Source organism: Sabethes cyaneus, chromosome 2, assembly GCF_943734655.1.
Source record: "Sabethes cyaneus chromosome 2, idSabCyanKW18_F2, whole genome shotgun sequence".
NCBI classification, from domain to species: Eukaryota; Metazoa; Arthropoda; class Insecta; order Diptera; family Culicidae; genus Sabethes; species Sabethes cyaneus.
The window spans coordinates 7951542-7967151 of NC_071354.1; the positions used below are offsets into that span (position 1 = coordinate 7951542).

The 15610-nt window shown below is 42.4% G+C and overlaps 1 protein-coding gene across 1 annotated transcript in view; it reads left to right on the forward strand.

The window, feature by feature from the left end:
• Positions 1-794: 794 nt before the first annotated feature.
• LOC128738870 (echinoderm microtubule-associated protein-like 2) overlaps positions 795-15610 on the forward strand; it is an 83621-nt gene continuing 68805 nt past the window's right edge. The window contains exon 1 of the mRNA XM_053834325.1: positions 795-1419. The gene's annotated coding sequence lies outside the window, so the exon portion shown is untranslated. The remainder of the gene's footprint in view (positions 1420-15610) is intronic.

A 15610-nucleotide genomic window follows, 5' to 3' on the forward strand; every position in this document is an offset into this window, starting at 1 on the left:
CCGCATAGGAGCAAAGAGTTTAAGGTCGTCGTTTTTCTTTCCGTACATGGTAAAGTCAGCTTCGCGTTTATGGTCGAAGCAGGCGAAGCAAAAAAAACGAAAGAAAAAAAACAACAGCATGGAAACACCAGCAGAGGGTGAATGAGAAGGTGTACTAAAATGAAGATCAGATTACCCACACCACCATGACGGACGGGGGGCTTTTGCGTTTGTGTATGGCTTCTGGCGATCAAACAGCGAACGGCGGCTTTACCTGTCTGTCTGGATGTGCGTTTATTGCGCATGCAGTCTGCTTTAGGGGTGTTCACAATTTCCGATGGGAAGCTAGATCGAATGCACCGCAGGTGGTGATTGAACAGCCCCGCGTTTCGTGCTCACACACAACCACACTCGATCTTCTCGGGCACTAAAGGTATGTCGCAAATAGCATAATGGTGCGTACCCGCGATCAAGTACCTGTGAATGAGTGGAATCGAGTCGAGATTGGCTTCCTTCCGTTCCGTACGATACGGTGCTAGGCCGACGAGAGGTGGCCGAATGGAAAAATGTTAAAGCATAAAGTTAGTCATTTTAGTTCATTATGCCGTGCGATCGCAGCAGGCACCGGAATAGTTGTGTCGTGAAATTCGAGGAAAACAGCCGCGTAGTGTGTAGTGTTCTGGAGGACGTTACATCCGCTCGAACGGTGGTTCTTGATTGAAGAGAAAAAAGAAGTCGAATCATTAAATGATTTTTGGTGAAAAGTCACAGAAAGAAGATCAACAAAAGGAGAGCAACAGAGTAAAAAGAAACTTTCGTCCCTCTATCGAACGGTTTTCGAATTGGGTAAACAATTGAGCGAATTTTGCGGCTTATATTTGGCCTGATTGATTTGTTTGTTTGCTGAGCAAAGCAAAATTCCGTCAAATATCGCCGCGCTCGCGGATTTGGTGTCGGAGTGTGTGCGAATGCAAAGCCTACTATACCAAGCAACAGACTGCTGCACATCAGCCAGTTTATGCACAGTACGATCGGCTTTATAGAGTGTTGCAGTCGTTTTTTTTATCACCCGTTCCCAGCCCGTTTGTCGTGGCCTCCGCGGGTATCGTTTCGGTAGGGCTTTGCAAGGCCTAGTCAGTGCAGTGCAGCGCAGTGGTGCATCATCCGGACCGAGCCATTCATCGTGCCGTTTAGTTAAAGTTTATCGTAACCTCCCGGGATCCCGGGATGTGGAAGTGAGTAGTGCAGTGAGCGAATGCCTACAGTTACCGTCGTGCCCGGGGGAAGCAACTTGCCTATATGCCGCTGTTTATGTGTCCATAAAGCAGAATAATTTGCCTTCGTTAGTTGTTTGTGCACAAGCTGGAACTCAGACAGGGGTTCACAGACGCAAGCAAGCAGCACGGCTGTGAATGCTGCGACGAGATTCTTCTATCAACCGTAAGTATGGTGAACACTTGAAAACTAAACCTCTCGTAAAGTTAGTCAGTTTAACTGCTTTGCAAACTAGAAATGTAATTTTCTAAATAAAATCATATCATTAAATGAGCGTTTTGCATATCTTTTGCAGAGACTATTGATTAAAGAACCAATGGAATTTTTCTTTATTCGTGAGGCTTTCAGCTTAGGGCTGGTTCGTCTCAGAATTTAGTTAAAAGTATTATTTAAAGCAGTAGACCATGATGCAGATGGTCGACGCAGAGGTAAACAAATCCATAGCAACTAAAATCAACAATCTCCATTTATTAGAATCTAAATTTTACTGGTGTGCAAAAATTTCTATTTTCACCGATAACCAAATACCTAGAAGTTAAAATATTAGAAGCTTCGACTTATCAAAGTACGTGCAGGAATGCGTCCTTTAGTACGACCATTCACACAAACTGGGTTGCCCGTCAAGCGCTTTGAATGCTTTGCTGGAACTCAGGTATTTATGTACTGCCTTGATATGATTAAAAAGAAATTTGCTATCTAGAATTAAAAATCTCATTTGATTGTCTGAAAGGCGGAACGTCTTATATGTTGCCGGCAGGCAAACGAATTAAAAAGGAAATAAACAAAAGCCTTCATATTTCTACGATCTGTGCTGTGCTGGACGTTGTGTTGTATTACTGCAAAAGTAATGCCAATAAAAGTGTCCAAGGAAGGAAGGCAAGGATCATTCGCCGGGTGGTTTTGTTTTGAAAGCAAACCTGGAAGAAGTGTGAGACAGGTGACCAACAGCATAGCACAGCGCTAACATGATACATGAGCATAACTAACCTTAACGACGTAATCACGCACACAATACACAGCATAAAACGGATTTATGATCTTGCTTGCGTTGCTAAGGCTAATCAAGAAAGCTTTAATTGTAGGATTTATCGGTGGCCATTGACTGATTAATAATCATCATCACCTTATGATAACTTGATGTAAGCTGATGAGGATAAGATTTGCTGCTGCGAGCGGAACACTTAATTAGCGAATGAAACAAGTGTTAAATCTGAATAGATCCAACTAGTACATCCAAGAGATCCAACAGTACATTGCTTCACTTTGTGTTTTCTTTTTATAAGGGTCTATAATTTTAAAATGCATCGTCAAATATTAGCTGTAAATCAATCCTCTTAACTGATGCGCAAAGTCAATCCTAAAATACACAATTTATTGCGATTCTTTCATAGACATTCGATGCTCAAAGATCGTTAATTCAGAGGCAAAAATATCTAGTTCATTTCATGCTCAGTTATTTAGGTTGGCGCCACTGCACAGCCATGCCGTTGCCTAGGTTACCTGTCAACAAACGACTGCTGTGGAGTCGCAATTGCAATCGAAATTAATTGTAGTTTTTCTATAAATTCAAGAGAACACTACCTGTAGACAAAATCATCATCATTTCTTTCTAAAAAGCAACTCAAGCAGTAATTCAGCATTTTTAAAGCTTCTAGTTTTCTTTTTTGAGAGTATCTCAGTATTAGTGAAATTTATTACAATAAGTAATACAATTTATAGAATGCAATGCTTAGCGCTTTGAACTGCGAAGTCTTCTTTGCTGCTAGTAGGTTTGACCTAATTTTTGTTTTTATGGTATCAAAGGTTCAAAGGTACATTACTACCAGCCAGCCACATGCCATGGCGGGTGTTGTGGGTTCGAATCCGGTAATAATCTCAGGTTATAGCTTGGTTCGACTCAGGCACCTTCCAGCATTGGACAAAAGGTAGGAGTCACAACGACTGCTTGTTAAGCGTCGCTTCTAATAACCCTCTCACCTTTCGGCTCTTTCTTCTTCACTCTAAAATTTTCATTACCTTCTTCTACTGTCCCTTCATCAATTGTAAAAGAAATACCGTTTCAAAAAATATTAATATTTGTATTTCTGTGATGGTTTCCTGTAGCTATGTGAGTATGTTGGTAAGCGGGAAATGGAAGATAGAGAGAAATGGGCCGAGGGAGAGAGAGAGAGAGACCTGCGACGGGAGATCCGAGTGATGGAGATCAGAGTGAAAATCGATGAGCTCTATGAGTTCGTTATGAACAGGCATAACGTCCACACACAGATCAAGCAGTTGGTGGCGAGCATTAAATCTGCTAAAACTACAGTTGAGCGCGAGCACATGAAACGCGAAGCTACAGCTTTGGCTGCTGAAAACGCACTTAGCCAAGCTACGAAGAAGTATCAGAGACGCCGAAAACAACTCCGATAGTGAATTCTCGCGCGAACAAAAGGAAGAGGGAAACGCTTGGTGAGGAAGAGGAGCAAAAAAAGGCTAAGAATGAAGAGGAAGACAATACGGATCAAGGCGAATGTAGCGGATGGCGTACCGTCGTAAGCCACAAGGAGAAGATGAAGCAGAAACAAAATGGAGGAAGGAATGGCGAGCAGACGAAGCCTAGGCCTCGGCGGGAGAGGATTAAGGGTAATGCAGCGATCCTCCGAAAAGTCAGAGACGCCCCGGAATTGAAGGAACTCGAAGAAAAAGTGGTAAGAACCAGGCGAACCCAAAAGGGAGAGATGCTTTTTGAGCTGAAAAAGGATCCATCGGTTAAGAGCGCGGCTTTCAAGGATCTTGATGCCAAAGCACTTGAAGACGAAGCGAACTTGAAAGCGCTTTCCCAAGAATCCGTGATCAAGTGCAGGAACCTAGACGGGATCACGCGACAGAACAGGAGTTAAGGAATGCGCTGAAGGTACAGTGCGAATTGGGCGACGAACCGATGGTAATTCGGCTCAGGAAGGCATATGGCGGAACGCAGACGGCGACGATTCGTCTCTCAGCGGTAGCAGCGCCCAAGCAACTGATGAAGGGCAAAATTAAAGTTGGGTGGTCAGTGTGCCTGTTGAAAGCTATGCCTCGCGTGGTCAAGGAAATGGAGCGATGCTTCAAGTGCTGGGGCTTCGGACACCAGGCGCGAAACTGTCAAGGCCCGGATAGATCCAGATCGTATCGGAATGCAGCGAGAATGGCCATTTTGCAAGCGACTGCGCAACCAGTGATGCAGGTGATCCAGATTAATCTCAATCATTGCAAAGCAGCACAGCAACTGTTGACGCAGTCGACAACGGAATCGTTGTGTAACGTCGCAATAATTGCAGAGCCGTACTGAATTCTCCCCGGCAACGGTAACTGGGCAGCCGGCAGAGCAGTGATGGCTCCGTTAAAGGCAATGGGTAAGTTTCCCTTGGAGGAAGTGCTATCAAACTCACAAGATTTCGCCTCCAAAATGGATCATGGAGCAATTCAACCAGATGCTAGACGCGCTGACCGAGAAACTCATCAGGCGAAGGCCGATCAACAATGCGGGAGATTGCAACGCTTGGACTGTGGAGTGGCCTTTGGCAAAGGTAGATGTGGTGCTGTTGAACGAAGCACTTTTTATAAAGACGGACGCGAATCCATCATCGATGTAACTTTCGGCAGTCCGTCCGGTTATAGCAATAGTGATCAAGCGATCCGGTACAGCATCGACCGGCAGAACTCGGCGGTTATACAAAGAGTTAGGACCTACGAGCGGAAGTGCAAGATGACGGCCTTTGACAGAGATCTTATCGTCGGGGCAGTCCGGGTGGACTGCAAAAGATTTTGAGTACGAACGATATGCTACTATGTCCATTAAACTAGAGCCAAGAAACGAGCGGCACCCAGCTTATTGATGGAATGACAGCTAGCAAGCTTTGCGCTACCTGTCTCAGACCCAGATGATGCGCCCAGAGGGTTAGAACTGCAGCAGATTGGGAAGAGCGTAGCGCGGTGCTCATTGCATTGAAACGTGAACGTGAGATAAAGCGAAGGAAACATAACTGCTTCAAGGAGCTCTACCGAGAAGCTCAGGTCAACCCCTAGGGTGACGGGACAACTAAAGAGATCTGCCCGGATAAGCTGAAGGCTATCGCGGAAGGATTTTTTCCGACGCACGGCCCTATAATGTGGCTACCAACACCCAATGGTGCAGAAGAGAGGGACAATGCTGACGGTCTTCAAGTCTCTAACAATAAGATAGTAGCAGCGGCTAAAAGACTAAAAACCAAGAAGGTGCCCGGATTGGATGGAAACTCCAGAAGCTAGTGCTAGAACCGAAGCCAGGAAAACCTCCAGGGGATCCAGCATCGTATAGGCCGATATGTCTGCTGGATACATGCGGAAAACTCCTGGAGAGGTAAACGGAAGATGACCATGGTCTGTCGGACATGCAGTTCGGGTTGGTTCCGGAGAGAGAAGTAGATGCTATCTGGTCCATAGTCGAGCGAGCCAAGAGGTCGTCAAGAATAGAAACGAAGAACTGGTCGTTTTTGCGCTTTTGTAACAATCGACGTAAAAATGCCTCGAACAGAGCTAGTTTGAAGGCCATTGCCGGGTCGCTGCATAGAATGTAGGTCCCGGAATATCTATGCAGAATTCTGAAGACGATCTACAAGACCGCCAAGGAGAGTAAGACAATGAACATTACGTCGGGAGTACCGCAAGGCTCCATCCTCGGACCTACACTCTGGAACGGGATGTACAATGGTGTACTGACTGTGAGGCTGCCCAGGGGTGCCGTGATCGTCGGTTTTACGGACGACATCGTGTTAACGGTGATCGGCGAGACACTGGAAGAGGTGGAAATGCTGGTGACAGGGGCATTTGGAAAGATCGAGAACTGGCTGCAGGGGGCAAAGCTACAAATTGCTCTCATAAAACGGAAACGGCGAACGGTTGAGCTTCAACAGCCATGTCGACTACGCTTGTGAAAGGACGGCGAAGGTTGTCATCCAGGTCCAGCCTGCGTGATGCAAACAACTGAACTCACACGAAGCTGAACACTACGTACCGGTTCATGGCCGTGAGAGTTGCCATTACGTACAGAACAATATCGTCGGAGGCAGTATGCGTAATCACTGGAATGATACCCATAGGCATAATGCTTGTTGAATATAACGGGTGTTACGGACGAAAAAGCAACAGAGGAGCTCGAAAGTTAATAAGGGATCGTTGTTAGCCAATTGGCAACAAGACTGGGACACGGCGGAGAACGGTAGATGGATGTACCGACTTATCCAGTTATGTCGACCTGGTTGAACAGGAAACATGGATAAGTCGGCTTTCATCTGACTCAGTTCCTGTCGGGTCATGGTTGCTTCAGGCAATATCTACACCGATTCGGGTTCACCGCGACACCAGTATGTCCGGAATGCATATGGACGGTAGAAAGAGCGGACCACGTGGTCTTCGAATGTCCAAGTCCACGCCATCGTTAAGAGGTATGACGAGCACGACGGAACAGTACCAATTTTGTACAGAAACCTCGTGAGAGTGGCCCGGAGAGGCCAAATTCACGATGTAGGATGTCCTGAAACGATTTGAAAAACGTCTGACCATCGGTAGAAATCCCGGAAACCGCTAGAAAGCAAACGTAGCTGATTCTAAAACTCATTGCCACTCATGTTGTGATTTTTTATAACGGGACGGAATCGGGGGTCTCAGAATCCTATGGTTAGCAGGGAAAAGGAAAGGTTTAAGAAATTTCAACGCACAAAATTGTACCGGACCGTAATGCGAAGCAAAATCTGGAGCGGAAATGAAGGAACGCTCAAGGAAGCACTACTAGAATTCTCTGATGAAATACGACTGCGTCGTTATGTTATTGTCATGAGATTTAGTACGCAAAGTTGTTTTCCTACAAAATCCTGGGTGTCCTGGAAGACATTACAAGGTAATTATTTCTTTACCTTTATAAAACTAGAAGAAAAAGTTATACAATAGAAACAGTAAATATTGCGAAATTGGAAATTGCACTGTTCAACGAAGGTACCGTTAGCACCTTTCGTAAAGACGGTCACGAATCCATCATTGATGTCACGTTTGGCAGTCCATCCCTGATGCCGAACATAAATTGGAGGGTCTGCGAAGGGCATACCCAGGCAATTAAATATAGTATCGGCCGGCGAAATCCGGCGATAAGACAGACAGCTAGAACCGATGAGCGGAAGTGGAAGACAACGGCTTTTGACAGGGATCTTTTCGTCGAGGCACTCCGAGTGGACGGTGGAAGATCGATCTTGAATGAGAACGAGTTGACAGATATACTGGTCAAGGCATGTGATGCTACCATGCCCAGAAAACAGGAACCTTATTGGTGGAATGCAGCAATTAGCAACCTTCGTGCTGGTTGTCTCAGAGCCAGAAGACGCCTCCAAAAAGCCAGAACTGTAGCAGATCGGGAAAAGCGTAGCGCGGCGTTTAGAGTGGCCCGGGGCTGCATTGAAACGGGAGATAAAACAAAGCAAACGCAACTGCTGCAAGGAGCTGTGCCGAGAAGCTGACGCCAACCTCTGGCGTGACGCGTACCGAATCGTTATGACGAAAGTAAAAGGTCCTACAACAATTAGGGAGTTGTGTCCGAATAAGCTGAAGGCTATCGTGGAGGGACTCTTTCCGACGCACGCCTCTACGATGTGGCCAACAACACCGTACGGTTCAGAAGAGAGGGCTAGCGCTGATGGTCTGCAAGTCTTCATCGATGAAATAGTGGCAGTGGCAAGACACCTAAGAAGAAGAAGACCCCTGGTCTTGAAGGGATTCCTAACGTGGCTCTTAAGGTCGATATGTCTGCTGGATACGTGCGGAAAACTCCTGGAAAGGATAATCCTGCATAGGCTTACGAGGCATACAGAAAGGGAACACGGTCTGTCAAACATGCAGTTTGGGTTCCGGAAAGGGAAGTCCACGGTGGATGCTATTCGGACAGTGATCGAGTGAGCCGAGAAGTCGTCCAAACAGAGGCGAAGAGGAGATCGTTTTTGCGCCGTTGTAACGATCGACGTAAAAACGCCTTCAACAGTGCCAGTTGGGAGGTTATCGTGAGGTGACCGTGAGGAGATGGAAGTCATGACGGTCGCCATCTCTGGATCGGTACATATCTCGACAGGTGCAAGCAAAGTGTACGGTGAAGGAGCATGTATTGGCATCAAGGATGGCAGAACCCTGCAAGGGTGCCTGTGAAGAAGTGGACGTTAAGACGGTCGCCATCTCCGGATCGGTGTGTACAGACACAGCATCACCATTCCCCCACTAGCAGTGGCTTGAAGACCAAGAAGGCGCCCGGTCCGGATAGAATTCCTAACGTGGTCATAAAGGCAGCGATACAAGCGTCCTCGGACATGTTCAGGACAGTGCTGCAGAAATAGTCTTTAGTTTCTCACACAAATGGAAGATCCAAAAGCTGGTGCTATTGCCAAAGCCAGGGAAACCAGCCAGGGAATCGGCGTCGTATAGCCCGATATGTCTGCTGGATACATGCGGAAAACTCCTGGGAGGGAAGTCTACTGTTGATGCTATCCGGATAATAGTCGAGCGAGCCGCGAAGTCGATTGTTTTTGCACCGTCGATAGTCATAAAAAACGCCTTTAACAGCGCTAGCTGGAAGGCCATTGCCAAGTCACTGGATAGAATGCAGGTGCCGGAATATCTATGCAGAATGCGGAAGCATTACTTCCAGAATCTGGTGCTTGTAAGGCACTACGTACCAAGCCGAATCGCGCAAAGTTGAATATTAGGTACATTCTGGATCATAACCGTAAAAATTTCCAGTGCGTACAGAACAATGTCGTCAGAGGCAGTATGCGTTATCACTGACGCGACTCCCATCGGCATTATGCTCGTGGAAGATGACGACTGTTACGGGCAAAGAAACACCAGAAGCCAGCAAGGGAGGAGTCGTTGGACAAATGGTCCTATGGAGCCTAGTAGAACAGGAAACTTGCTGAAGTCGGCTTCCACTTGACCCAGGACCACGGCTGCTTCAGACACCGGTTTGGATACCCCGGGAGCGACACCAGCTTGGCCGAAATGCAGGGAGACGGTAGAATCAGCCGAGCACGTGTTCTTCGAATGTCCAAGTTTTGCCGTGATACGAAGCAAGTTACCACGTATGGTGACGAACCACGAGGTGTGACGAACACGACGGAGTAGCACCAGAGCAGTTTGGACAGAAACCCGGTAAGGGTGGCCCCGAGAGGTTGGAAGGCATGTTCGTCGTTACTTCCCGCACTGCAATGATTTGGAGAACGTAGCCGTCAGTAGCCTAGTAGCCACCCCGGCTCATCCTGTTTCAAGCAGTCCACTTCATTCAACTCGATCTTGGGCCACTCATCCCAGTCGTCTCAGAAGTTGTAACTCACTTTCAACCTGGTCGAGCTATCTTGTACGTTGAGCCCCCCTGTTCCTGGTGCCGGTGCAGTGGTTGGGGAGAATTGTTTTCGTCACACTGTATGTCATCCGGCATCCTAACGACTTGTCCGGCACACCGATATGAATCTCTCCAAACAGTACCTGCAGCTCGTGATTCATACGTCTCCGCCACTCTCCGCTTTCAGTTTGTACTCCGCCAAGTATCATCAACAAAAGTACCAGAACGAAAATAATTCTGCAACAGATAGCGAAACAGACGTGGACGAGGTCCTGTGAAATTATTATGAACATATACGAGTAATAAAACCCTGATAACTTACTAAAACCAGCATATATGTATGTAATTCATAATTGAAACAACCAAAAAGCCCTACCAGACCCGGCCGAGATTTTTGGCACATTTATACTATATTCTATGGCGGTTCAAGCGATGCTAACTTTAGCTGCCAGTAGGTGCCTATTTACGAAAATTACTTGTAAAAAACGGTTAAATTTATGCTTTAAATCAATTTTTAAAGCAAATAAAGCAACATATGATACAGTGGTTTACGGATTTTATCTACCCATCCGAAAATTTTTGTTAGATATATTTGGAAAGTAGACAAATCTGGGGAAAAATAAATTGCTGCAAAATAATTTAAATGAACAAAAAATATTGTTAATATTGATCATTTTCTTCAATTATGTATTATTTTAACGTAATTTTAAACATAGGGCTCATTTTGTTCATATCAATCATTAGCCATAATGCATATCAACACAGCAATATTATGAAAAAAGACATATCGAAATTCAAAATTGCTCCGATTTTATTCAAATTTTGTGTAATTATTCCTTTGCAGTAAATTTGAGATCCAAATTTTTATTTGGTACTTGGGGCTCTCTTTTCTGAGTCAGTGTGGTCCCAACAGTTACCATTTTTTCCACCTTTTTTTCTTTGAAAATTCATAACTTTTGATCCATTGAACCGGTTTTAATGATGTTAATACCAAATGGAAGGTATTTTAATGAGCTTTTCAGAAAAAAATACTGGAATAAGGCCCAAACTTTTTTTTATTAGCGCAAAAACATTGAACACATTCACTTTTTATGTTTTCATAAAGTATCGAGAGTACAATGGAGACGCATGGTTTTTGTTTTTACTTGTAATAAAAGTGGGTTTTTGACAAAGAAATGCCTCTAAAATAAAACGCCATGCGAGTCCATTGCATTTTCGCATCTTTATTTCTTAAAATAGAGTATCTCAAAAACTAAAAATGTCAGATATCTGTTTTTTGATATCGTATGTAAACAACTAGCTTGCCATTGAAAGTTTAATGAAAAAATAAAACCTTCTTTCCATTTCCGGGTTTTCGAGTAATTGCTATACCTTTATACTATATATTAATATAGTAGAAAGGCAAAAACGAATATATTAAATGTTTTAGTGATTTTTAGAGCTTCAAGATTCCTACAAAAAATGTTTTTGCAATCATAAAAAATTTTGAAAGTCAGTTTATTATTTTTTTCTGAAAAGTTCATTAAAATTCCTTTTATTTGGTAAAAATATGATTAAAATCGGTTCAATGGTTTAAAAGATTAGAATTTTTAAGGAATGAAAGGTAATAACCATAGTTTCTAGCGGAGACGGAGTGTGCCCGTTAGCGTTACGGTATAGAAAAATATCACAAAAAATCATTATGAAATGTTAAAAATATGCGTTACAAAATAAATGCAAGTTACTTTGCGTATTTGATTTCAGCATTATTATTCGCATTTTGTGTATAATTACATACCACAGATGCCATATAGTAAACTATGAAATACAGAGAAATATTCCCTGTTATGCATAAATTCATGAAATCTTCCAAATTTTCATGCCGAAATGACAATTTCAAAAAAGGTAGATAAAATCGGGTCTAAATGGTAGACAAAATCGGGGGTACCTAAATTCGGGTGTAGATTAGACTAGGGGTAGATATAATCGGAATACCACTGTATTTACACCTTCTAGAAAGTTACATATTTTGATAGTATCCAAAAGTTTGTAGAACATGTCGAACCTGTTAAGTTTAAAAAACTGATTTTAAGGGGGCACGACAGAAAGTCAATTATATCTCGCAAACCATATGATGCAGATACATAGTATCTTCGGCAAAGTTTAATGAAATTCAAAGTTCTACAACTTTGCCGAACACATGACAATGCTATATAGTTCCTATAAAAAATTAATTTTTCAAATTTGTTATCCCCTTAATATCTAATTGTATGAAAATGTCATTAGATGCAGAATACTTTTTTATGAAACTTCTCTAAGACACCTAAGCTCGAAAACGTCAGAAAAAGCGAGAAAAGACTTTTGACCGCTTTTTTCCAGAATGGTCGCACTGTGCAGCGGTTACCAGCGATCCTAAATACACGAACTCATCTGCCACTTCTAGCTCGTCGCCGTCAACAATTACCGTTCGTGGGAGGCATCGGTTTGTTTCCTTTGAGCCACTCTCTTTCATGAAGGGTAAAGTGGTGCAGAATGCACCCCTTAAACAAAACATCATTTTGCAGAGCAACGGCGTGTTTGTTCCACGTTTTTCAACTTCTAGAAGACTTGGGATCTTTTTACACTTAACCCTCTAGTGCCCAAATTTTTGATTTGCTTGAAAAAATTTTAAAATGCTCATTTCGTGGCCAGAATAATGGAAAAAATATTCTCTAATTAGTAAGTTCAGGAATAGTTTGATTATTTATAAAAATTCGTAACCCGCCAATTGGCGGGGTTGGGCACCTGGGCGCAAAAAAGTTGCAAAATCAAATTTTTCGATTTAATTCGGGACATCGATTTCAGAACATCTATAACAGTGCTAGTATTTATGGAACTAGTTATAATGAGCTTCAACTGAAATTTTTGACCGTATGGCCGATTCCAGGTCCCGGACAAGTTCCTTCGAAATCCGTTCCGTGCTTGAATCAGAAAAGAAACCCTCCCCGGGCCCGGAACCGATCATACGGCCTCTGTGAGACATGAGATGATCGCCAATCGCTATTTTGTCGAGTGCTGATGTTTTTTGATATGCGACACGACATAATTTACTGATGCTGAAATGTCCCTTTATGGGAACCGGTTCCGGATTTATAATGTCCCCCCGGATTCGGATGTTTTTTTTTTTAAATTTGGCAATGAATTCAGCAGAATCACCACGATCTTGCCTATTGATGTCCTTATCAGTAAGCAGTTTGCTTTTGGAGATTCTATTACTCCGTATATTCCTCTCGTTCCTCTCGAGTTGAGATATAAAATCAATGGTAATGTCGTATAATAATAATCGAAAAATATGATTTTTAAAACCTGGCAAAATTTTAGAAAGGCGAACAACAACATTAGTAGCTGCTCCCAAGTCAGGATTGCCTACACCATAATATGCTTTGAAACTATAACCTTTGAAAAACCTTTAGAGTCTGATAGAACATGAAGCTTAAATCCTCATTTATGTGATTTGTTTGATAAATTGGGATTTTCATTTTTGTAGTACACTTTTGTTCACTTTAATCTTTTATCGACTGGTAATTCATTCAATTTGTTCATTAACACAAACTGATTAAGCGGTATAGATTAAAATTTGCGGTTTTAAAATGGTCTATGATAGATCCCATTTTGAATAATATTGTCTTGCTTATCAAGATTTTGTAGTTAAGCAGTAAAATTCGCCGGGTTTCATTGAATCTGTTTCTTGGTTATATGGTTATGGTTTTCAAATACCATAAAATGCAAAAATGCTTTGTGATATAGCTATAAAGCGTTATATTGCAGCTCGTCAAAAAGGCGCACTGAAAATTAGGTGATAAGTCCTGTAAATTCCTTTTCCATATTAATGCCACTGCATGCTTGTGTATTTTTCAAGGCATATAAAAGAAGCTAACAAGGCCTATAACAATAATTTCTAGCTTAAACTCGAAAAAAATCAATAAATAGAACGAAAACAACACGTTGTCAAATTACCAAAAAAAAGTTGACGTTAATGCCCAACCCCGCCAATTGGCGGGGTCAGTTCCTTGATAAAAATCGGCCAGTTCCTAAACTTTTTATCGCAAATTTCCTTTTTTACCAAGAAGTACAACTTATCAGCTACTCACCAATAATTTTTTTGTTCATTTATTCCAAGAAATAAGCAATTTACAACAATTTGAATTTCACTCTGCAGAGCAAAATAATTTTTTTCTCAGTTTTCTGGCATTTTTCAAGTTTCGCTCGAAATATCTGTTTCAAATTAACGTAATAAAACAAACAAACCACTCGAATAGTTAGATTAGACTATAATGAGAAGGTATGGGTGGATTTCAACATAAAACGAATAAGCATAGTAGATTTACAACGATTTTGCTGAAGCCCGCCAATTGGCAGGGTTGGGAACTAGAGGGTTAATCCTGGTAAAATTTCCTAACAAAAACCATTAGTTTTTGTTATTTTTGACGATTTTTAGCAAGAGTCAAAATCATTATGTGGGGCAGAGCGCCAAAGCCCGTGGGCAAAACGCACCAAGTTTGCCCAGCTAGGCGTTAAACGCAACCAGTAAATTTACATATAATCACGTGTTGTATAAACTTGTTCTTTATAGCGTTTGTTACATACGCTTGTTTGCTGGGGTACAATGGGTTCAAATCTCAACATAATTGGCAATAAAATTTACTTTTCTCTAACTGATGTGTGATGAAATATTGTAAGTTAAACAATGTACAATTAGGTTTAAGGCAAATTCTAAGTCCTATACAATACATAATATTGCTACATTTTTAATAAATAATCCGAAACAAAAGATGTACTGCAAATTAAAAATATTTTATAACTGTTCGATCCCGCTATGAGGCATTCTACCCCTGTTTTGTATTTTGAAGTTTTTTGCAATATATGTGAAAAACATGCCTAGTTGATGCCGTTTTTGTGATGAATCATCGAGTATGACAGTATATCAATTAGATAGACTGTATTTAAAATGAAATTTGCATACCGACCAGTGGTAAAAGCTTAAGAGAAAATCGTGATTTCTTACATGTGGAATGAGATCGCGGATAATCGCTTGATTTTATTGGATGTGACTATGTTTGATGCTTTTACATTCTACACAATTATGAATTAGCTTGTTTTACACCAAAATAAAATGCGCATCCGTAATTTTACCAAATATTTTCCGCGTTTTTAAACAATTAATAGCATGGGCCATTCTATCCCTCCGGTGCGTTCTGGACAGTCTTCGCCTATGTGGCCTTCGACGCATTCACATTTAGCCCAGTCCTTCTAGATTCTGCATTCGTCGGATCATTCCTTCAAGAGTGATGTTGGATAGCATGCAAGATAAGCCGTCATCTTGTCTCCACTCTCGCCGTGTCTCAAAAGGACTCGAAAGAATCCCCGAAATGCGCACGAAACACATCACTCGATCCCATGTAGCTCAGATCAGTTGCGTCAGTTTATCCGGAAACCCGTGCTTTTGTGTTTGTGCATTATCTGCCCTAGCTGGTCTCGATCGACTGTATCGTATGCTGCTTTGAAATAAATAAAGATGTGATGTGAGGGCAAGTAGTACTCCCGATATATCTGCAAGATCTGTCGGATGGTAAACGTCTGGTCCGTAGATGCGTGGGCTCCCATGAAGCCGGTGTAACAGGATCGTAATGAATTTTTTTAAGTGCACCCCCTATCCTCGCTCCAGAAAAATTTCCTGGCTACGCCAATGGTTACGGATCATGACATTTAGTACGCAAAGTCGTTTTCCTACAAAATGCTGGAATTTTATACCTCGTTCGATCGACAGGGTATCCTGGAAGCCATTACAAGGTAGATATTTCTTTACCTTTATAAAACTAGAAGAAAAAGTTTCACAATAGAAACAGTAAATATTGCGAATATCTTTTTCCAGTTAACTATCCGGATGTCGGCGTAGCTACGGTACTGCTAGGAAGCAGCTTGGAAATTTGTTCCAACATAGTCAACAATATGAAACAACACAAT